At 45.3% G+C, this 23,834-nt stretch overlaps 1 protein-coding gene across 1 annotated transcript in view; it reads right to left on the reverse strand.

Moving 5' to 3' along the window:
• Positions 1–23,834, reverse strand: part of GPC1 (glypican 1) — a 177,725-nt gene that overhangs the window by 123,283 nt on the left and 30,608 nt on the right. The gene's annotated exons all lie outside the window — the stretch shown is intronic.

The following is a 23,834-nucleotide window of genomic DNA, read 5'->3' on the forward strand; positions in this document are numbered from 1 at the left end:
GCTGGGGTTATGAGTGGGAGCAGGAAAGACCCAAAGAAATGCAGAGGATCCTCACAGCTTGGCAAGGAGCCCACTGCTTCCTCCAGAAAACCAGCACCAGCCTTCCAGCTGGGTTTGTTTCACAGCAAAGGGCTCTGTTACAAAGCTGTGTGGGAGAAAGGAGGAACAAATGCCCCCAAGGCTGCTGTGAAGAGCACACTTCAGAGCAGCTGCTCTCTCTGTTATCTAATCTTAATTTTAATTGGGATTTTTCCCCTGTGTTGCCCGGGGTTCTCGGATCCCTGTGCACGTGCTGCTGCTGGGACAGGCAGCCACAAGCTGCTGGTGCTGGGGGAAAAGCAGGGCAGAGGCACCACACTCACACTGCCCTCAGAGACATTCCCTCTAATGCCACCCCTTCATCTGCTAAATGTCTCCAAATTGCCACTCCCCCCGGGGATTCTAAATATTGAATGAAAAAAGGTTATTACAACATGCCCAGCAACAGAAATTGGGGTGAGGCTGGCGGTCACGGATAGCCTGGGCCAGTTAATTAATACATGCTCACTCCAATTTTTTTCCCTGTTTTGATAAAGGGCAATTTATAGCTGGCATGACTGTCACAATGCCCCATGACCCTCAGTCTAATTATAAAACATAATGTGGAAGTGCAAATGCAAGATCCTAGGAAAGAAATCCCGGTCTTCTGCAGCTTTTACTTTTTTCCCATTCCAGCTTTCTTTTTCCCAGAGTGTAACTGTGACTCTGAGTGCAGGATAAGCCCAGAATGTTAATGTGTGTTTATTTAGAGACCTCTCTAATGTGTTTGTGTTGTGTGTTTCTAGAGCTACAGACCAAAACAGGCAAGGTAACAGCTACCAAGACAGAGTAAATTCCCAGAGGGGAAGACAAGAAGGGTTAGCTGCTGAATGGATCTTAGTCAGGAGAGAAGCCGGAGCTGTTTTAATTGTTCATCAATCAATTAACGGCACTCTCAAATGTCTAATTAAGCAGACAACTGGAATTAAGCAAAGGGCATCTCTGAAATGCCAGCCCTCTTAAGGAAAGCACTTCTTATGTTCAAGTGAGTACTTGATTAAGGTGTGCTTTGTGTGGAGAGACGTGCAGGAAAATCCCCAGCCCAGCGATTAGCATGTCTGCCTGGGAGGCTCTGAAAAATCAACCCTTTGGTGCTGCAGCTTCACCTTCACACCCCAGCGAGCTCCTGAGCTGGGTGGCAAAGCACACAACAAACCAGCCTTGCTTGGGCTGGGGCACAGCCACCAAGGTGTGGCACGCTGGGCTGGAGCAGCGCAGAGGGGACAGTGACACAGCCATGGGCACGGACACCTCGAGGGTGGCACTGCCAGCACTGCAGGTTTGAGGTGAGCACCCCTGCACCAGGCTCAGGAAGCAGCAGCAGCAGCTCCTGAGGGCTGGCTGCTCTTCCAAGGACAAAGCCAAGGCAGGCAGTGAGCTCTGCAGACAGGGCAGCACCTCCCAAACCCCCATCCATGGGCAGGTGAACCACCCAGCACAATGTGGGGGATGTACATCCCATGGCAGCTGGAACCACTGCTGGTACATCTGCAGGGAGGGGCATGTACACCCCATGGCAGCTGGAACCACTGCTGGCACATCTGCAGGGAGGGGGGAAGAACATCCTGCTGAAACCACTGCTGGCACATCTGCAGAGAGGGGAGATGAACATCCTGTTGAAAGCACTGCTGGCACATCTGCAGGGAGGGGGATGTACATCCCATGGCACCACTGATGACACATCTGCAGAGAGCAGGGACATCCATCCTGTTGGAACCACTGCTGGCACATCTGCAGAGAGGGGGGATGAATATCCCATGGCAGCTGGAACCACTGCTGGCACATCTGCAGAGAGGGGGGATGACATCCCATGGCACCACAGCTGGCACATCTGCAGAGAGCAGGGACATACATCCCATGGCACCACAGCTGGCACATCTGCAGAGAGGGGCCAGGAGAGCACTGTGGCAGTGGAACAAGGATGGCACTGAAATCCTGTGATCACTGATGGCACCCAGCTCCCTGGGATTCAGTGCAAACACAAGCAAGGCAAGCTGAAGATGCTGCCACCATGGATTCCCTGCACATCAGGGACTCCACTCCCCTGAGGGAAACCACACAATAAAACCAAGCAGCAGCAGGAGATTCAGCATGTGGCAGAAAATATTCCAAATGGATCCTGGTTTTTTTTAGAAGGCTCCACAAAAGCTCCACAGCTGGCTGTTCACACTGCATCACACAGCACATGCTATGGGTCTAATTTCATCTCCACAGCTGTGTCCAAATACTTGCAACAACAACAACAACAAAAAAATCAAAATAAAAATCACAAGAGACAAGAAAAGAATGTCCAGAACTCCCCTGGAAATCTTCTGCCAAGGGGTGAGGCTGTTCCTGTACAGTAGTTACTCATAAAGCAGTCTGGTAAAGGAAAAAGAAACCCAAAATTGTCCTTTGAGAAGACAACAAAAAGCAAGAGTTCAGTTGGCCTCATCTGGCACATTTACTTACAGAAGGAACTCCTGAGCCTCTCTCCATCAGGATAGAAGGTCCCTAAAAATAACCCAGTGAAAGCTGAGAGAGCCATCCTAAAAATCTCTCTCCTGGGTTTAGTCCTGAAGTGATACTTTGATACCAACTTTGGCCTTAAACTGAACTTACTAGTACATACCACTCTAGGGAGATCAGTTTTCTTTCCTCTTCATAGTTTTGGGCTTTTTTTCCACTCTGGCAGATACTCTGTCTCCTTGTCTGCTTCTGTGGTTACCCCAACATCACAAATTGCCATCAAAACTTTGTGTACTTGCTTTCCAAATGTGTAAGGTGATAAAATAACAAGTGCTTGTTTTGCAGCAAGGGAGCTGTGATACTAGGATTTATATTTCTGAGCAGAGTCTGTCTCTTAAAAACAAACCCAAACAAACCAAACCATATGAAAGAAAATTTTAAAAAACCCCAGAAGCCACCTCCCTTGATTAGATGCTCTTGCAATGGGTATCCAAGTGAAGAACAAACCTTGCAAGCTTACAGCAGTAAAAATTATTTTAATACAACAGTTCTCAGATATATAATCAAGGTAGAAAAGCCTAAAGTGTGACACGTTTCTTGTTTTTCTTAGATGTTTTCTGCAAATTCCAATACTTGTTTATTCTGCTGCTTCTGTAAATAAGTACTCTCAAAAACTGAAAAAAGAAACAGGAAAAACCCAGTCAGGATAGCAGCTCCAGCACTGCCTTGGAGCTCAGCTTCAGCAAACTTATATTGGCATGCTGCAATATTGATAAAGTTTTTTAATATGTGTTTTAAAGTTCCACATTTCAAAGTCTTGATAAAAAATAAGCCTAGATGGTACAAAATCGTATCTGAATAAGAAGAAATCAAGGAAACTCTTCCACAAAGGAAATTACTATCAAAATTGATGCTTCCTGCCATGTTGAAATTCCAATAAGCATTTATCTCAGCAAATCCTCAGCAGCCTCTGACATTTCTATTATTGGGGCTGACTGGGTTCATCCTACCCTTATGAGAATAAACAGTGGAAGGTCCCAGGGGATGGGAATTGCTGCAATGCAGGCACATCACTCACCAATTTGAAGCAGTTGGTTTTTCCCAGGTGTGAGGCCAAAGGGCAGTGGGAGGAGAGCCCAGAGCCAGCAGCTGGATGTGCCCAGCCCATCCCCAGGTGATCCACCAGCAGGGGAGGCAGCAGCTGGGCCAGGAATGGCCCCAAGGAATTGGAAAGTGCAAAATAAAGCAAAGCGCTGGGCATCCCAAGGGAAAGAAGGCCCCTAAGTGAACTTAGTGGTGGACAAACTCTTGAAAATTAATTCAGGGATGTGCAGATTCTGGGGGCTGCTGTTGCCATGACAAGGAGACAGTTCTGTGCCACACTGAGCCCAGTGCCACCACAGGGGGAAACTCCTTTGGCCAAAGGAGCCTCCTGTGCACAGGGGTGTGAGGGAGCTCTCCCTTGCTCCTGTCTGGCAGCTTCACTCTGGAACAAGCTGGTGTCCTGAGCAGCACCAGTGCCAAAACCTGTGTGGCCTTCCTGCCTGAGAACCAAGGTCCCACCTCTGTGACTCCTTCCTTGCAGATGTACAGACAATCTTAATGCTTTTGAGAAATCAAGAGAAATTGTCCTAGAGCCTTCCATCATACATTTGTTCTTTCAGAAACAGAGAAACAAGCAGTATTGTAAATTCTTGGCTATTTGGAAATTATTTTTTGAAATAACTGTGAAGGTAGAACCTCTCCAAGTGGCACTGCAGTACTGGATATCCTCATACCTCACCCACTGACAGCTATCCATTGATCCAGGCAGTGCCAGAAACCCCCCATGCAAGAGCAGACTGCTTGAGAAGTCTGGTTGGAAAAGAAACCTCCAAATTCCTTCCAACCTCAACCATCCTAGGATTCTGTGACATTATTAATACATGTCACAGGCTGAAGTGCAGCCTGGCAAAGTTTGGCTTCACTGCTACAAGAGGAAAAGCAGGGAAATCACTCGGCACACTGAAGTGAATGGTAAAGCCAAACACCTTTTTTTTCATTATTCTGACTAATAGAAAGGCAGAAAAGTTAAATGGGTTAATTTTAAGGTATTTGTAGAGCTAAATGAAGGGTACAGTTAGGAAACCCCCCAGCTCAGAGAGCTGCTCTCTCTAGAAGGCACATTCAGAGGCAGAACACGAGCTCCAGCTGCTCTGGGCAAACATCCAGCACTAGGGATCAGCATCCCAGAGTGATGAGCAGAGCTGTCACCAGGCACAGCACCTTAATCTGCTACCTTTTCACTTGCTTCTTTGCTTCCAGTTTTGTAAGCCAGGTACAAAACTTTTACTCTGCTGGAGTGCTTTTTGACAATGCTTATTTTTAATTTCTTCTGGCAGTAGGAGTAAACTTGGGTTAATCTGGCAGGTGCTGTGCTCTGTTCCTCAAAAAGCAGCAGCTCTGCCTGTAGTAGGATGTAGATTTCTTCTCTTGCTACTCCTGCTCTGAGAGCAGGGATGATTCATTTTCCCCACCAAGATACAGCACTAAGGAATTTCTCTCTGCAGACTTACATAGTACACTTTTAACCTTCAGTTTTGAGGACAAATGTTCAAACATCTACTCTGCAACATTCTGTCAAAAAATAGTATTTTTCTCCTATCACAGAAGCTTAACTGAAGTGAAAATATATTTTTGTAACACTCTGGCTTAACTTCCAGATATCCCCTACAATCCAAAACCTCCAGGCTCCCCATATCTGTTTGAAGATGGTTGCAGAATTCAACAAGTCTGTACCCTTCTATTTTCCCATTCATTTTTCCCCCTCCCTGATACCACAAAGCAATCTCTAATTCATAATCACATCCCTGTCAGGTTCCCAATCTTAAGAGAAGCACTTGGCACTTTAATCTTCCAGGAGATTACACATTTCCTGTTAGGACTTGAAATCTAACTCTGTGCATGTGTGTGGGTGCCTGCACGTTTCTTAAGATTTGCTTAAAAAAAAAAAAAAATAAAAGGGAAGGATGAACAAAGGGTTGAGACTTTTCTATCAGGGGTCAGATAGGCCTGACTCAGGTTACCCAGACTGGCATGAGCCCTGCTTGAGAAAAGTGCACCAGAGATGAATGATATTAGGTATACAATAAAGTTTTTGAATAGTGAAATTTGACATGTTAGTCACTGCTTTTACAAATATCTTCCCCTTAAATCTGAACTGGCAGCATGTTAGCAGCAATGTTACTGATACCTAGGACACACAAACCAAAACCTGTGTCAATTCAGAATTCTCTGCAGTGCTCTGCTTTAAACTAGACCCAAAGGGTCTGCTTCTGATGCTCAGGAGCTTCTGATATATATATATGTATATATATATCTATACACATATATATATATATATATATACACATATATATATATATATATATATACATATATATATATATTCTCTTTTGAAGCATTTTGCCAGGAACTAAGCCCAGCTCCTGCAGTTTCAGCTGTGTTGTGGGCTTGCTGCTCCTCAGCACGACAGCAGGATTTTGCTGATGGCTGAAGAATATTCCCTCTCCATGGGATGGAGCAAAGAGCTGTCATGGCAGGAAGGCTTTGACTAAAGCTATGCCTGGCAGTGAGTCTGATGACAAAAACATGGTGGTACCTAAAAGCCAGCAGTTACAGGATGCAGCACTCCCTCACACACTCATTTTCAGAGGCACAATAAGCAAAGAGTGCTCTTAGCAGCTTGATTTGCTCTAAATAAATAGGGGCAGAGGCCAGTGGAGTGGTTTGCAGTTCATCACCTAGCACAACACAAAATAGCTGTCAGTGAACTGCCCCTGATCTATTTATTCAAGGCAGAAATAGAGCAGGAGTGGTAGCATGTATCTCCACTAGCTCGCCCTGCTCAAAGTGGCATCTTGTGCCATAATGTCACCAAATCACAGCAGCCTCTTGTTAGGTTTCTGCTCCCATGTCACAACTCACCAGTGCTGAAAGAGTGATCAGTAAAATGCAGGTGAGACCCCACAAGCTGCCTTCTCACAGCACATCCCAGATGGAAACTGGGCTGGCTCACAGGACAGGCAAGAATAGCTGAGGAGGAATAGCAGGTCTTATAAGGAAGGAAAGCAGGATGGAAAGCAGCAGAAGTAAACTTGGACTGAGCATGGTGCTAAGATGTTACAAACACAGGAGTGTCCCCAAAGCACTGCTAACAGACAGCTAAGCAGAGCTGGCATGGAGAGGAGCTGAGCTCTGTCTGGCTCCAAACCAACCTGGACTGCAGGTCTCAGGATGCTGCTCCTGCCTCTGTGGAATTTGTATTCCCCTTGTCCATCTGCTCTCTGACCCCTCCATAAAGTCACTGTCCAGGCCAGTCAGTGCAGGGTCAGGTGGATCTTCACTTTACATCTCTCACCTGGAGGTGACCCCAGTCCTCGTGTGATCCCACAAACACAGGAGAGAGGTGCCAGTCAGCAGCTGGGAGCTGCTTTTCCTACACACACACAGACAGACACTGCACTTGGCACAAAGAGCCAAATCTGATCCAAAACCACTGGCTGAGCAAACAGCTCACACCCAGCAGAGGCTCATAAACCTGGGCCAGGGCACTTCAGCAGGAAATGGGATGTGCAGCCTGAGAGGGCACTTTGAAATGTGGACTGCTGCCATCAACACACTGGGAACCCAGGAAGCAAATATCCAATATTCACTGGGGACCTGCTGTCCTGCACAATTACAGAGGCAGCCAGGCAGGGGTGATGAGTGAGCTGGGTGCAGTCATTGTACCTCTCAGTCTGGGAGAGATTTATTCTGGCCCATCAGAAAAAACGAGACAGGACTGTGTGACCTGACTTGCAATAGGCTTCAAAAAAAGCAAGTCAAGACCAGGACAGGAAATGAATTTGGCAGAGTTCTGGACAAACCCAACACATTATATTGGCCCTTAGCTTCTTGCTCACATAATAACCCACAGAAAAGTAATAGCAGTGACCTTTAAGGACTAGAAACCCAGCTGAATTGGGGAAATTCTCAAAATGAATAATCTTAAATAATAGGGAATATTATTGCCTCTGAACCCCAGCTCCACACCCACAGAAATAAAAACAAACCCTCGTTCCAGAGAATTTTTACTCAATGGTTTTATTTGTTGGTTTGTTTTCAAACATTTATTTCCTAAAATATGCCTATGTCAAACTGAAGAGTTTGGGCAATGCATCTGGAGATGTTTTGTACACAAATCCATTCCCCATCTATAGGCCCAAGAGGTCTAGAATTATGCAGCCCATATACCTTCCACTTGGGGGAAAAAAACCAAACACCTTATAAGGAGCATGTGTCTGGGACCTTTACATGTTGCCACTTCACAAACATTAAGAAAGAAATTTTTTAAAGACCTGGATACCATTTTTGGACCAGTTTCCCTCACCTGACTCAGCTGGTGTTAGTCAAAGCCTGAATTCTTTCTTTACTTCTGGTTTGGCTGGGTTTTGGCATGCACTGGCACAGCTGCTGTCTGTCCACAGCCTGGAGAGAGATGACTTTTGGACCTGGTGAGATGCTCCAATCCACACTTGAGCCTTCTGAGCCCCTCTCCTCACACTCAGCTGTGGGCAAGTGCAATTACTGCACTCATTACTCAGTGATATCTGGTGCTTGGAGCACTGACCCAAACATTCCCCTTCCTTGATCCTGCCGTGGAGAAATCCCACCTATCCTGCACTAATGCCGTGCTCTGAGTACCAAACCATGGGCACTACTGCCAACCAGTGCAGAAACAACCACCTGCCCCTCTGCCTTAGAAGTGTTAGCACCACTGTGGGGTACAGCACAGGGAGTGGGGCTCTGCCCACCTCTCTGCTTTCATTTCTCTAGTTCTGTTCTTACACTTTCCTGCTCATGCCTTTTTCTCCTTTCCTACATGTGTCTTTTACCCACCTTTTCATTCATTATAGTCCTGCTCTCATTTTTTCTTCTCCTCATACCTTTCTTGTTCTCTCCAGCACTCCCCTTTCAGCTCTTGGTCTTTGCCTTTTTTGCCCATGGACTATTATTCCTTCCTGTTTTCATCACATCTTCTGAACCATTTCAGCTGTTTATGAGAAAGGCTTTAAAGTGACTAATTGTTGTTAGAAAAGCCCAGTCACAGGTTGGGTTCACAGTGCTGGGCTGAGAAGGAACACTCAGCTCATTCCTCTACAGGGAATTTAATACTTGAGCTCAACCCTCCTCTGCCTCTGCACAATTACTCCTCCTTGCAGTGTGCTCTCAAAAGAAGCCACAAAATGACACTTGTTTAGGCAAGGGACTGAGGTTTTCTACCACAGCTGGGTGGAGAATGAGGGGGGGTGTCTTTTAATGAAGCAGATTTTGTGACTGAAGGCCAGAGAGAAACATGTGGGTATTGAGGTCAGACCTCTCTTTCAGCTTTTAATGCTAAGCATGTTCCACAGGTGTAATAGCCCAGTATTTCCATAGGTACCAATGGCACTGGGCTTAGAGGAAGGAGCAGCACAATCACTGCTGCCTCCTGAGAAACCAGGTGTTTGCTCTCCACATTTATTTTAATTCCTTCAACTTTGCTGCAGTTCATAAGAGACTAAAAATTTATTACCAGAGCAGTATGAGAGTTTCACTGTTTCTGCTTTATCACAGAGAGGAGGGACATTGCAAATTAGATGGAAAAAAACAAATTAAAAAAAAATCAAATAAAAGAAATAAATCAAGCAAACCCTAAAAACTAACACTGTGGGAAAGCTTAGCAAGCACAGTGACTAGAAGATTTATAGAAGTGTGTAAGAGCATACTGACCAAAACTATTGCCACAGACTCACCAGAGAGATTCTGAGAACAATTGATGCCTCATTGAAGCAAACCAGGTATTAAAAAGAACCTTATGCCCTTGTATTTCTTATTATTTTTCAATAACCATATAACACCTCTGTGGTAAAACAGTAACATGAACTCATGTTGACCTTTGATATTTGAACTCAGAGCAAAAGAGAATAGGAAATGCTGAGCCCACCAGCAGCAGGAGTGAATGGGGTTATTCATAACTGGGGAGGCTCAGAGTGGTGGCAGCTCCTGAACCCTGGCACTCACTCTGCATTCACTGTCCTGCTCCTCCTCCTTGTGCTTATAGGAAAACCATCACTGTCACCTTCTTCAGCACAGACATCTACACCTTGTGTTCCACAGACCTGGACATAGCTCCAAGGCTGCCTTTGGCTGGGTGTGCCAGCACCATCACTGCTTAGCTCATTAAAAGGGCACTTGTCATGGCAGCCAGAAAAACACCATTAACTTCAAAGTTAAAGCACATGAGGTAATTTTGATCCTGCATTCCACCCTCATTTTATTAAAAAAAAAAAAAAAAAAGGAAAAAGCACAGTGACATACGATATGTCTGCTAACCTTAGGCTCCCAGCCACCAAGTAATTCATCCTCCTGCAGGTACCTCATCTGAACATGCAAGAGAAACTCTTCAAAGGATTCCTCAGATGACAGCTTGTCTCACTGAAACTGAAGGTAAGCAGATCTCAAGAGAAGTCAGTCAAAGTCGGCTTCAAATCTGATCACACTCATATGTCCCAACAAGACCCTTTGCTGCAAATGCATTTGAAGTTTTAAGTGTGCTGCCAACTTTCTAGGTGCTTAACTCAAAGAGGTAGCCAGGGGAGATGCCCCAAGAGAAACATAACTATAGAAGAAAATTAAAAAATATCTTCTGAATAGAGACCACAGAATGTGAACTGCCAAAACATGCTCAGAAGTTTCCTTCATAACCTTGTAAAACACTGGAGAAAGTCACAAGTGAGACAATTTCTCCTTTTAAGAGGAAAATTTATTCCATTGTAATTCAAAATTCAAGCCCCGTTAAATTTATAGACTTCACATTTTATTCAGTTGTAAAATTCTTGCCCTTCTTTGCCAGATCTTGTCAGAGAGCTCAGCCCAAGCCTGCAGCCGTGCTGGAATTGTGCTGCTGCAGGCAGGGACACTGCAGAGGATCAGCACCCAGCTTACCCCACCACACAAGAAAACAATGAAGAAAACCTATTTTTTAGCTTCCCCCTTGACAATTTACCCCACAAAAAGAGGTTGTTTTGGTTTTTTTTAATAATTTCTCACTCACTCCCACTATTTGTGGTGCTGGCAGAGGGGATGGGGAACACGCAGTGTGGGCTGAAAAGGTTGGTGGTCCTCTCTGGTTTGCTGTCAGAGAAAAGCCAGGGCACACTGCAGCTCTGCAGCTGACTCAAGCTCATTTCAAGCAGAAATTGGATTACTTGTGGGCACAGCTTCCCCAGGGATCAAGGTGGACTGCTCAGAACATTTAGTTGAGTTACCTCCAGCTCCACTCCTTTCCCCAGAGCCCGGGGGAGTCCAGCACTACAGTTCAGCATTGAGAGACATCTTGCAAAGCTTCCAGAACACTCCCATTACACCTTCCTGAGCTGCTGAGCATCAGCAGGTGCCTCCAATGACAGTGCCAGAGCCAGGGCTACCCAGACCCTCCACATTTTTCTACCAGCGTTCTCACACACTGCACTAAAACTGTGAGAGCATTACATCAAAAAGAAAGGCAAGATGAAAAATAGGCTCGTTAAAAGGGAACTGAGATGATCACCAAAACTGTTCTTACAAGCCTAGAAAGTAGAGTTTCTGTAGCTTAAATTCAAAGAACAATGCTCAATGAAATCTATTCATCCTGACAGCAAGTGCACCAATTTAGGTGGGTAAACACTCTTCTTTGAGTCATGCTGCCACTCAAGCATCTCATCAAAACCATTCATTTAAGATTGTCATGCTGAAGAAGCCACCACACTCTGTCCTTCTCTAGGCTAGTGCTGCTATCTTTATGCCCAACTTCCTAAGACACATCTTTCTTTTATTTTATTAAATGCAGGAACCATTTTGCTGCTTGTTGAAGGTGACACACGTTTAGGGTGGACAAATAAAGTTCATGCACCTCATTTGTGATCCGAGCAGCTCCTTGCAGATAATTCAGTTTTCCAGTCAATCTAATTATAGTCTGAAGTTGCAGCAGCAAAGACTTCCAAGTACAAAGCAAACCATGCAGGAGCTGAAAGCTGCTCATTAATCCTGGCTGCTGTGGGAAGGAGTGGCTCCTGCCCTCAGGCTCTTCTCCCCACCTTAGCTTTCAATCTTTATCTTGCCTATTATATGAATCAGATGGTAAATATTTTACTTTCTCTAAACTACAGTAACCCTTATGGTGATCGCAGAGACAGTTTGTTTTGTGATGTGAATTTCTTTCTTCCAATCTAAAACATTCCCCAGCAAGATCCCCAAACAGTATTAACTGACACAGTGGCAATGATTTATTGAGAGGATGGGAATAAGCAAAGAAAGCCTGTTCATGAGAAGAATTTATTCCTCTGTAATACCTTTAATAAAAACAATAACCTATTCATCCTTCTTTACTTTTCATCATCTCTTATTTGAAGAAACTACATCTGCCACATCAATTGCTGCTAGAATTTAATTTTTAAAACTTCAAGTCATTAAGATCACAGGTAATTTCAGCCCAGGCCTCACCACTTCAGGGCATGATTTGTTACAAGGGTGGGGGCAAACCCAAGCCTGGCCCCAAACCCTGCATGTAGGAATTCTGCCTTTTGCAGGGCACACAGTGTGTCTCTCCTAAGGGGCAGCTGGCCAGTGGGGTCCCACTGTGGAATGAGGCCTGGCTGCCACATTCACCCCTCCCTTTGAACCAGCCCACAGCACTTTGAAGATTTTCCACTCAGCCCTGCAGCCAGAGGCCATTCCCAAAAACACGGTTTCTGGCACAGCTATAATATGCAGCCATCTGCAATTCTGCACCCACAAAACAGCTTATAAATCACAGCAGGGCTGGCAGAGCATTCCCTGTGCTGAAGGACTGCAGTGTGGGGTTTTCCTGAGGCAGGCAGAGGGGATTTGGAAGCCCCCATGACCCGTGCTGGCAGTGCTCCCACAGGCTGACAGTGGGAACGTGGCTCCTTTCCTCAGGCTGCATTTGTCCATCCAACAAAACAGCACAATCCCCCTTTTCTCCCAGGCAGGAAGGACCTTTTGCTGGCAGAGCCACACAATGAAGGCACAGTGCTGGCTGGCTTTGGGGAGAAGCCCCAGGATGCATGGATTGACCCTTGCTCTCAAGAGGTGAGGCAGAAGCTGCACTCAGGAACCCCACCAGAGCCAGACCCTTGAGCAGGGCCAGGGGCATCCCAGCTCTCCAGCAGGGCTGGGGGGTCAGGGAGGAGACCCAGCACACCCCTGCCACCCAGATCACCACAGCAGCACTCCACACAGGGAGCAACCCTTCATGAGTGGTCAAAACCAAACTGGAGCTTGTGGGACTGCAGCATAATGTTCTGAGCAAAGCTGTGAGAGTGACATCTCACATCCCAGGTTTCTGATCCCTTGCAATATTGGAGGCCAGCACCCAGCACAAGCTCACAGCTCTAGTGCAAGTTGTGAGCAGGATGTGCCAGCAGGGTCACCATGTGTCCTGGTTCGAGGGAGAGGTGTCTGCCAATAAAGGCAGGAGCTTCTCTTTGAAATGGAGAATGTAAACCCCTCTCTCCAAATTATCACAATTTTGAAATTAAGGGGCTCTCAGGCAAAGATATGGGAATTAGGAATAACAGTTCTTTACTAGGAAAATTAAAATAGAAATACAGTATTACAAAGAACAATCCCAAAACACTGTCAGAGTCAGAATCCAAGCTGACACCCGTCAGTCAGTCAGGGTGGTGGCAGCAGTCCCATTCAATGGTGGCTGCATCCTCCTGCAGTGGCAGATGTGGTTCAGCTGGAGCAGTGCTCCTGGAGAAGGTGCAGTTTTCCTCCAAAGGTCCAGGGATGATGTGGAAAGGTCTGGCTTTCCTCTGGAATCCAGTGGGTAAAGGTTGCTCTGATGTTCCAAATCTCAGTTTTTATCTGGGTAGGAAAGGCTTGGCTCCTGCCCTGGCTGGAGCATCTCCCATGGGATGATGTAATTTTATCAGTCATGCACTGGGACTCAGTGGCCATGAACAGGAGATATCTCCTGGAGGGAGGATGGGCTGTGGAAAGATAAAGATGATTGCCCAGCTGGTTTAAAGATGGCCCATTAGCAGATAATATGTGCCAGGAGATCAGGGTCACTGCCCCACCCAGCTCCAACAGATGGGGACAGAATGCACATTGCTGGCCACAGCCTGTATTGCAACCCAATACACCATGACACTCCATGTCTGCTCTCATTCCCCAAACCAGCCATCTCTAGGGGTGGCTGAGGTTACCCAACGAGCCTGTTGTTTCCAGATTGCCAACAGACCCATCAGGGACTCCACCTGTGACAGCTCCCAGCCTGTGACAGCCTGCCTGGCACAATGCATGGCAGCACACCAGGGCTGCTCCCAGGGAGACTCTGGTGCCCAGAGGCAGCTGGGCAGAGGTGCTGGCACAGACAGTGCTGAGCTGCTGCCCCTCAGTGTCCTGGTGCCTGCCCAGCTCTGCTCCCATGGGTGCTGCCCTTCCATGGGACCCTGCAGGATGATCTCTGGCACACCCTGACTGCTGGAGCACAGTTTGTCCTGCTGGCTGCAGAGCTGGTGTCAGGAGGTACCTGCAGGCCCTGTGGCAAGAGGGAGGCAGTGTCCCAGTGCTGGGAGCAGCCAGGCTGCAGGGAAGATGACAGGTGAGGCAGGTGAGCAGCACTCAGCATTGATCCTGGCCTGCAGCCTGCCCACTCTCCTCATTCACAGAGGCTGAACTCCTTCCCAAGGCACGAGCTCTTCCACAGGACAGCACATGCACCTCAGCAGCAGCAATGGTTTAAAATCCACTGCTATTCCTGCAGCACCTCTGGGTGCCAAGTGCCCAGCGTGGGAAGCAATCTGGAGCAAAGCACTTGAGAAAGGCCAACACTGCATCTTAGTCAGCACCAATAATCCTTGCTCCTCCTTTGCCAGCTTCCAGGCTCTTACACAGCCCCATTTACACTCATTTATCATCCTGTGCTTGCAGGGGGATCCTTTCCTTCTTGGAAAGGCAGAGCCAGGCAGAGATCACTTCTGGGAGAGTAGGAGACCGACATCTGCTACCCAAGAGGGAAGGGATTCCCCCACCTCCAACCAAATTCACAAAGTGGATGGATGCTGACACTGCCTTCAGCACTGAAGCTGCAATATGCTGTGTGGGCAGATCCCACTTCAGCAGCACTCACGGTGAGATCACACAGAAATAAAAGGAAGTCTGAATGAATGAAGGGAGAATGTCACATCTAGCACACAATCTGAAGTCCAACCCAATTTCTCTATGGGCTTTTAAATTAAATTCTTGCTTACTTCATATGTCTTTTATTTAAGGCTGTGTCAGAAAGTTCTGAAAGATAGCTTTCATTAAATGTACTTAGTTCCTGAATCCTTTTTTTCCCCAAAAACTTCTCTCTTCTACTATCCATTATTCCCATCTAGTAGTCTCTCATTATTTGTTCCACAGTGCACAATGCTGCTCTTTCTTTTCAAAATTATCCTCGCTTGATTGCAGTGATCAAAACCAAAGGCATAGAATGAGAATTTCTCTGCTCAGTAAACAGAGACAATCAGCAAGAGATGCCATAAGGGAGTGTTTTTGCCAGTTCTTCCAAACCACATCTCTGGGAGGGGCTGGAGGCAAAAGGTACCTGAACCAAACCTGAACCCATCAGCTTGAAACCTTTTGCTCAGCTCTGTTAATTCCTCAGCTGTTTTTCTCCAGTGAGTCCAGTGGAGACCACCAAGAGGTGTCTTTACATAGTCAGGTATTTCAGAAAGTCTGATCCCCCAAAAAACCAAACCCAAACCTCAAAAAAATGGTCATCTCTTCAAGACCCTGAAAACAACTAAAGCACTCAACCACAAGACTTAAAGAAATTACTGAAAAACAATTCAAACAACCAAAACATTGTATGTTTTATACATATCTTTTATATGTACCTTCCAGAGTTTAATGCTTTGTGTTGTATCTTTTATCTCTTCCTCTTTATCCTGAAGAGGATTTTTTTGTTCTCTTTTTATATCTTTTTATATCACCTAAACCAGAAATCCACACCAAAAGGGAAGAGAAAAAAACAATCAACGAGTTGAAGTGCATACATTAGATTGCATCCTTTGGGAAAACAAAAAATCATATCCATGGTTAACAATGCTAAGCTGAACCTGATGCAGTTAAACAGACACCTTAGGACAGACACAGAGTGGTGCAAGTCAGAGCACCAGGGAGGGGATTTCTACCTAATAGCTGCAAGTCATTTGAGATTTTCAAAACATAAATTAATCTGTGTAAAGACAGCAGGAGCTAAGTCTTAGCTATTTAATTATAAAACCTCCCCCTGCAGAGTTCTGTGCTTCATTTCTGTAAGGAGAGTGAAGAGCATTTCTCCATCCCACAGCTCATTTTCAGTTAAATTCTGTGTTAACATGAGAGAAGCACTCCAGCAGGTGCAGACCTAGTGGCCATCCATGCCCCTGCACATGACTTACCATCACCTGCCCTCTTCAGGGCCTTTACAGGATGACCCCAGTCTAGCTTACAAACCAGGAGGAAAATCACTGACTGAAATTCAGCATCCTCCTTCAGCGCCCTGTGAGTAAGCACCAACCACAGACTGGAACTAAGCTGCCTCTAGAGAAACCTCAGTCTGTTTACACAGCTACAGAGCTGAGAGAAAACACTCATGGCTTTGCATGTAACCAAGACATAAACAGGCTTCCCATCATCTGCCCCTCATCCTCAGTGTACACACCAGCTTCCAAATCCCCTTCTTCCTTCCATGTCCCCAAATCCTTGAGGAAGAGCCTTGCCTGAAGACCCCCACACCTTCATCCCAGCATCCTGAGCATGCCTCCATCCCCCAGCCCTCCTCCCTGCTGCTAGCAGGGACCAGCCCAACCTCAGGGGCTGACTGTGGCAAGCTCCCCAGAAATAGCTGCAGGAATGACTGCAGGTGCTTTGAGAGAACACTGGCAGTGGCATTGGCTCTGTAACAAGGATCAGACTCAGCTGGTGCAAGAGCAGCCCCAGAGAGCAAACAACTCAGTGATCTTCCCTAAATTAACAAGGTGCAGCTCCATATTGCAACAGGCAGCAGGAGCTGGAGCCACCTACACCCACTGCTGGTGTCTCCCTCAGCACAGACATCTGATTAGAAACGTGTTCAAACACAGAGCTGAGACCTGCACAGCTCCCTGTAATCTTCTACTCCAAGCTGAGTATCAATGAGGCAGCAAATTTTATCAGGAGGAGATTATTTTCTTCTGATATGATCTATTCTGACACTAACACAAGCACTTGGAACACAACTTCAAACTCTGCAATCTCTAATTCAGAAGGCTGAGGGCAAACATTCCCTGGGCTGGGCAGAGTTTATGCCTGATCTGTTTGCAGGAGCTCCAACAGCTGCACTTTGAAAGCTGCTGGACTATTAAAGAAAACAAGAAAAGCATAAGCTGAACTGAGACACAGACAGGACCACAACACTTGTCCCCAGCATTTTCAACCTGCAGTCCATGCTACAGCACTATTCACAATAAGAGAAAAGTACAGCACTGCTGGATTTGGTGACTAGAACAGGCATTCCAGGAGCCCTGCAAAGGTAAAACTCACAGCTGGCTTCACCTCAATGAACTCAGAACAATCTGAGTTTTACATATCATGAATGTTGCATAATGAAAGCATCTCAGCAAACTGGCTGTGGGCTGGTGTAAAGTTTGGGAACTGAATCTGAGAGTCAAGCACCCACTGTTTGTTTTTGAAGTGAAGGAGCTGTGGATATTTAGGATCCCTTGGGATTGACTGCTAGGAATAGGGATTCTCCAAAGGCACAGCAAAGACTGACATTGTCGAGGCACCTGTCAAATTTAACTGGCTTAAATGGCCACATCTGTAGCTCATTAAAAATGTGAAATTAAAAAAAAAAGTTTAACTAGCAGAACATATCCAAACCAGTATCATCCTGATGGATCAGAGAAGGCATTAAATGAGACATATTGCTTAAAACGTGGTTGGAAGGTACTCAGAAACCACAGTGACAGCAATACCCAAACCTGAGCAGATCAAGAGACAGCTGAACATCTCCAGGGAGCATTACAGCTTGTGCTCAATGTCAAAATAAATAAATAACATCTCAACTGACTACACGTATCAGAAATGGAAGAGAAGATCAATTTTGCTTTCAAACAATAAACCTAGAAAATCCCTTAATTCTACACCCCATGCCTTAGGTAGTGACTTATTTATAGAAAACACTGATTTTTCTCACACTCTTTGCCCTAATAAATGCCCAGGTTTGACCTTTTGATCCCTTGTGCTACTTCAGGATTTCTGAAAGCCACAACTAATGGTTACAGTCAGGGCAGTGGCTGTCACAGGGGATCCTGGAGTTAATGTCAGCTCCCAGGCTTTCACTCTGGCAATTGCCTGTCCTCAAAAAGCAGGAGTTACACTGGCAGCTCCTGTTCTAGCCCCTCCAGGCAGCAGCAAGAGCCCCAAAGCAGCTGGTCCAGGTGAGTCAGTGTAAGAGCAGTGGCTGCTCCAGTTCCATGTCCCACAGGACTCCTGATTCAGTTTGCAAAAGAAAACCACCCAAACTGGCCAATTTGGCTTTATGTGATCATTGAACCAAACCTCACTCCCTGGGACCTTGCTTGCTGGGACTTGCAGCTCTTTGATGTGCACAGAGGCACACAAGGAAGGTAATGACTGCTCTGTGATGGGATCTTCACAAGCTGTGACATCAGCCCATTTCTGGCTACACAAATCCAAGAGCAGGAACCTCAGAGGCAGGGAGATGGAGGGATGACACCACTGGGCTGAAAAAAAAACCCTTAAAACACTTCACCAAACACATCACAGAAGCCTGTATGAAAGCCAAGGAGAAGTGCACAAATAAAACCCATTGCACAGGTCATAAGGGTTTAATCACTTAAAAGGCCATCATTTTTAAGGGATCTCAGGCCACATCACTGTGCAGAAAGCACAGTCAAATGTGGCAGCCAGATGGCAAATCAAAGTCTCAGCCTGAAGAACTGCCCTGAGGTTAAACAGAGTCCAACAGAACCAACTCCAAGAGGGACAGACGGAGAGAAGGGCAGGAATCACCAGGATGTACCAATCATCTGCTTTGTTAAACAGGACTTGAAAAACACTTGAAAGAATTCTGATTGCTTAAAAAGGAAAAAAATGTGTCATGTAAAATTATAACATGAAACATAACTAAAAGCAGGAATACACTGTGGGGAGAAGTATCATTATCAGACTGATGGAAAATGACAAACTTCACGGCCACAGGTCTTCCAGTCTGAAACTGAAGCCATAAATTAAGCTAAGTACAAATTAAGAATGCTACTTACTGTGATCAGTTTAAGAGAAAAGTGCTTGTGGAACTGGGGAAGGAGGAGGGAGACCTACAATTAGTGCCTGTGTATCTGGGATGAAGGAGGGAACTGGGGAGTGTGTGGGGAAAATCCAGTTGTGACATAAACCCCATCATCTTTACTGCAATTAAAAATCATAGACTTAATGAAGTTAAAAATTTTCATTTACAAATTTGTTTCATTGCTCTCCCATGAGGTTTATTACCAAAAGCAGTAAGATGATGTGCATGTTTGGTGATAAATGTTCTCCCATTAGTAAATGGGTATTTCCATGCCCTACAATAACTTCAGAGCTCTTCAGTCATTTGCTCAAATCCCCAATTTCTCAAAAGCATGTTGTACAAACTAAAAAATACACTGCAGTATGAATTCATGTATGAACTCAGTGACTTTAGTGGTTCTACTGAATCAAGAAGTTTTCATAGCAATTTGCCAACTGCTTCAGAAATTTTGAATTTGCCAATTTGCCATGATCTGCTCACACTCTGGACTACAGAAAAACTGCTTAATGTAGTAACACTAAGGGGAGGAGGTGAGGAGCTCCTGCTTCCTCTCCAAGGAAAGGGCTTGTCTAGCCTGTCTCAATTCACCAGCTGGTTTTAACAGGAGTTATTAGCACCCCAGCCAACCTAGCCCTGCTTAGGGCCTTTGGCTGGCACATCAGAAAGAGCACCAAGACTGCAAAGACCATAAAGCTGGGGGAAGGGAGACCATAAAAAAGTCCAAAATAGGTGTCTCTGTATCAGGACAGAACAATGCAAACAGAAACACTGCTCCAGACAAGAGAGAAGGGAGAGGGCAGACTGAAGGGCTGCTGCTTCCACAGAGCCATTTCCCTGCCTTCTGCAGGCACCAGATCCTAAAGGGCATTTGCAGAGGACACACAGATTGAGGGAGGGAGTAAATGAGAACAGCAAACTGGAGGGAGAGTCTAAAGAAAGCACTTGTTAGCAGCACTCTTTACAAATGGGAATTCTGCCTGTCCTGACATGCTGCATGGAGCTGGAATACAGCTGGAATACAGCTGGAATACACTCACTGGCTGGGTGGGAGTGCCAGGCACTGGGAGCTTGTTCATCAGGCTCTTGGGAAGCATTCTGAGCCCATGAAGGTGGATCCAGGGCCAGGACAGGTATCAGGAGGGTGTGGAAAAAGGCAGGACTGTCTCTTGCAGCAGCTTCCTGCAGCTAAATTAGGTTTTAGGATGCACAAGCTGCCAAGGAAAGGACAGCAGGGGCAACAGCTAGAAAAGAAAAATGGAGAGTGATAAGAGACACTAACTGCAGCTCTAGCAACTGCCTGAGGACACACTGGAAAATTTAATGTGTTAAAATAAGACTTTTAAATAATGGTCTGTTTAATTGATGCTAAATTACAGCTGAATGCCTGTGGAAGTGCTTATGACATCTGCACTAATAGCAATTCAGTTCATCGGGATTAATACTATTCTAATACATGCCAAAATAATTAATAAGTATTGGTACTTTGAAGATTTTAAAGTCATGTTTTGAGATTGTTTAGCTTTCTTATGCCCCTTCTTCTTCCTCTCAGTCCTCATGAAAGCTTGCTTGCAAAACTTATTAAAAATAGAGGTGTTTTCACAAATCTCATCCACTTGAATGATGATGTAGTTCTTATGCCTGAAGATTGAAGGAACACTTCACTTCCTGCAACCACCAGAAAAAGGGATGGGCTGGTTCAAAAATACCATCCCACCAAGAAAACATGCCCAAAAAGGAAAAGGAGGTGTGCAGAATCACACCTCTGCACCACCCCTAAACAAGAACAAAACCTGAAATATCACCTGTTGGCAAAGCTATGATTGCAGCATGAACAAAGCCCCAGTTTCACCCCTCTGTTCATGTACAATTAGGCTGCACACCTCTTCCCTCTCTGCTGCAGGGCACTGGGGAGCAGAGGGCTGGAGACAGGTGCCTGGGGAAGGGCAGCATCTCTCCCAGTACTGCTCTTCTCAGTAGCCAACACCTCAGCTCTGCTGGCCACATGCTGGCTGCAGGTGTCACCTCACAGGCTCTCTGCTGTTGTCAGCCTCAAGTGGTGTTTTTCAGGCAGGGACACATGAGGAGTAGCTAAAATCTCATTAATATTTAACAGGATTTGGCGCCCTTAGCTTTCTGCTTCACAAGTGAAGTCTCCAATGTTTTCATTTTCATATATCACATTGCTTCTTGCACAGTGCCACATGCTAGTGGAGTAATTCAGCAGTGAAAACCAGCCTTTCATACCTTCCAGCATTCATCACCCTTCACATTCTTTCTTTGCTTAATTGCTAAAGATGGGAGTTTTTTTCTATCTTGTGTGTTTATTTTTGTGTCAGGAATAGCCTGTCCTCAGAGTTGATTTCTCCTCCTACCACCTGTCCAGTATCAAAGCAATATTGGAGGGAGCTCAGAAGGAAAATGACAAACCATTATTGAATGTAAAGCCTTGACCTACATGATAACATTTAGGGTCAATTTGGTATTTCTTAAAATTACCCTGGGGACGTGACTGTGCTGGCAGGAACATTTGGGATTAGACATTATCAAACAAACTCACTACAGCCTTGACCAAATCCTGAAGTTCCTGACTCAGGGTTAGTCTGAAAGAATCCCCTTCTCAGAGTTTTCAGAGTTTGAGTCAGCAACACCTGATGGGAACATAAATATGTAAAATAAAACAAAAAATGCTGGATATAAAAACCCCAGTGAAACCAAAGTCCCATGCCAAGTACAAAAAGAACCTCCCCATGTCCAAAAACATTAATTCTCAACTTGGATGTACTAGAGTGAGGTGTCCCCTGTGCCAGCCACCACAATATAGCAAGTCCAGGCACAATTGTCAGAAAAGTGGAAAATGAGAAAATGCTGGGACATGTTCAGTGATGTCAAGAGTGACATTTAAAGGGCTATTTCATGGTCTCATAAAGACAGAGATGATAATCTTCTTTAAAACTAAACGAGAAAGTTTTGACTGTTTGGTGTACAGTCCCCATGAGGACTTTGATTCTCAGGGAATATGGACCATCAGCTAAGATCTGGCTTTACACCTGAGAGCCAGCACTCCAAATTCAGCTGTGCCACCAGCTAAAAAAAAAAAAAAAAACAAAGCTGGAAAAGTCCCCCCAAACTCAGCTACAATTCTCATTCCACTGATGTGTTATCTCCAATATAATTGTGTTCCTAATAAACAGCATGCCTGCTACTGTGGTGGCAGAGACTAGAGGGAGATTTTAAAAGCACCCCCAAAAATTGAAGACCTGGGGTTCTGGCCACCAATCCAGCTGTCCCACTGAGCAACTCCAACAGCTCAAGAGAAAAATTTAGCTGTAATTGAAAAATGCTTTATAAAAATAAAAGTCATTCAATTAAGAAGCCTTGAGCTTCTGTTCTTTCTTTGCAAAATGCTCTTCCAGTCAAATTTATACCCTAAACCATTATGAAAAAACACATTTAATTAAGAACAAGAAGCACCAAAGTTTTCATACTTTCTCCTTTTCTCTCAGACGTTTTGGTTTTCTCTTCCATGTGGAGATTATTATTTAGCTGCTAAAAAGCACTTCTGTGACATATATGAACAACCTCCCTTCCAGGATAAAGATATAAACATAGCAGGGCCTGAGAGATTTCCCCTGGCCCAAAACTCTCCTTCCTGGTTGCCCCAAGGTGGCAGCAATACCAGGGTGCTGGTGGGCTGTGGGACCCCAAAGCCCTGCACAGGACACACTGCTCTTCTGAAGCCTGAAGTGTTTGGATGAAAAGTTTAAAAACCTCAAAGACACAGTGGAATTGATCTGTGATTAAAGGAGGGATTAAATGCTGAATCTAGGGCAATCAATAGCCCTGCTAATGCCTAGTGCAAGATTTCCTGCTCCAGTCAAACCCCCTTTTCTTTGCTTTGAGACCATTGTCCTTATCAGTGGGAAGATGATCCTTTGAAGACAATGTCTTTGTTCCCCATCCCTCAGTAGTGCCTGGGATTCCACTGCCAGGCAAACCCTGCAGGGTGCTCAATTCCACATCACTCAACTCCCCTGCCCCCAAAAAACCAAACCTGCCCCCTCCCCACAGCATGGGCACCTCTGAGTGTCTGGAGACATCAACCTTTCCAAGCCCAAATCCCTACACACTCTTAAAAGCACCAAAGGCATAAATTTACTCTTAAAAACAGGAAGGGCTCCACTGGCCTGGGTTCAGCTTTTTTCTGTCTCCCAGGACTGGGTCCAATCTCTGCAGGATGTTTACAGACAGTGATGTGGGATGTGGCTACCCCCACTATTAATTTTAACTTATCAGAGTCCATAATGACAGCAATTAGTCCCCATTAAGCAAAGGATCTGCATGCTTACACTTCCCAGCCACAAATTTTATTTCTTCTCTTGCAATTAAGTATTTTTATTAGCCAGATGGATCATGAAATTATTAGAAGAACTGGGATGTAAACTCTCTAAAAGCACCTTAAGTAATTAATACCGATTTATAAACATTCAGGATTAGAGAACAAATACTTAATTCTTCCCTAATCCTCAGCCAGCACTGCTTTGTGTTCAACATACAGGAATATAGATTACCCAGCCTGAAGTTAATAGCATTTGAAGGACAGAGCTAATCAGTCATGCATGGCACTGTGATGGGCAATATGCTTCCACCACTGATTTACTGTAACCTGTGGGATTAGGAGAAATTCAAGTGACTGCCACTTTCCTGTTCATTTCCAGCTTTCCCCATAGACTCCCAGACACTGAGATTAAAGATATTGAACCTTCAAAGAGGATCAAACTGATTGGTCACCTTATAAACCCATAAACCAGTGCACTACACTGCGATTAAGGGACAAAACTGCTGTCACCTACCTACTGCTTCTGTCGAGTTTCATGAGAACTGATTTCTGTTCCCAGTCCTGCTGGTGACTTGGGGC

Source organism: Erithacus rubecula, assembly GCF_903797595.1.
Source record: "Erithacus rubecula genome assembly, chromosome: 11".
NCBI lineage: Eukaryota > Metazoa > Chordata > Aves > Passeriformes > Muscicapidae > Erithacus > Erithacus rubecula.